Source organism: Protopterus annectens, chromosome 3.part0, assembly GCF_019279795.1.
Source record: "Protopterus annectens isolate FY-2018-M chromosome 3.part0, PAN1.0, whole genome shotgun sequence".
Classification (NCBI taxonomy): Eukaryota; Metazoa; Chordata; order Ceratodontiformes; family Protopteridae; genus Protopterus; species Protopterus annectens.
In genome coordinates this window covers 1,239,378,207-1,239,379,588 of record NC_056731.1, presented here as the reverse complement: position 1 = coordinate 1,239,379,588, position 1,382 = coordinate 1,239,378,207, and positions in this window count along the sequence as shown.

Here is a 1,382-nt window from a genome sequence, read left to right as displayed (position 1 = left end):
GTTTAAAGCTGTGGAATGTACCCAAGCAGTGCAGGGCTACAGCATTTTCCCACATTTAGGTCAACTACTAAACAGACAAGAATCAAAGGTGGAGATGTCTCAATCTTTATCAACAATAAACTCACCTAAAGACTAGTTAAGCAGGATGACAAGCCTGAGCTTCTCTACGTCCAGATTTTCATATAAAAAGTCCAATATCATATCATTGCAAGCTATATGTCACCTCCTATGATATAAAAAAAAAACATAACTGATACTTAGTCTTACTGAAGGTTCTCACCATTCACCCAAGTGCCATATTCATGGGTGACTTCAACTACCCCAGATAAACTGGGATACTTACATGACTACGAACTTACAAGCCCAGAGATTCCTGCAAACACACTGGACCTGATAGTCCATACCCCCACCATGGGTGCAAACATACTCAGCATGGTACTTAGAAATATGAGAGAATGTTGTAACCTCCCCTTAAGGTCAGAACATAAAGCTGTCTCCTTCATAATAAAAATCAGTTCTGTGACCCTGGTTGACGCTGTTAAATTTAGGTAGTATTCTAAGCAAGCTTCTTACTAATAAGTGATAAACTGTTAAAATTTCAAGCCACAAAAACCCTGAGAACACAGCTGCCTGTGCAGAATTGTTCAGTGAAACCCTCTGCAGCTATTTAAATAAATGCAGACACAGCTGTGTCTACCAGAAAGAAGCCCAGAACTAACTTAGAAAATAAACCATGCTGCTTGAATTTAGACATAAACAGGTTGTACAGCAACAAAAACAGTTATAGCCAAGAATAGAAAATGTTGTGCCCATTTCATTAAAAACACTCTCATTAATCTAAATAAACATCTAATAGAGCAAAAGTTTGAGGTAAAGATAAGTTATGTCCAAAACCTCCAAGACAGCACCAGCAGTGTGCAGGACTGATTGCAAATGGAGCCACCTATATGGCACTTGAAGATATAGCAAATCTGCTGGATGAAAAAATTCAGCTTCAGTTTTTTCCCATCTACACCTTCCCCCAGAAATATAATCAAACAATGCACCCAACCATCAACAGAAAGCAGGTCCTAAATGCGTTTTCTAGGGCCAAAATCACTGCATCAACGGGCACCAATAATATCCCAGGTTGCCTCCTAAATAACCTGAAACATGACCTGTTGGAATCACTGGAGCCATTGTTTAGCCCTAGCCTACTGGCAGGCTTTATGCCACATGAACAGAAAACTGCAACAGTCCTCCCTCTGCATAAGGATGAGCCATCAGTGCACCCTGGAAACTACAGATCCTTAAGTCTGACTAGTCTTGTATGCAAAGCCATGCGAAGAATTATTATGGAAATGATTAATAAGGACATGGAAAACCTTCAAACACTGGATCCA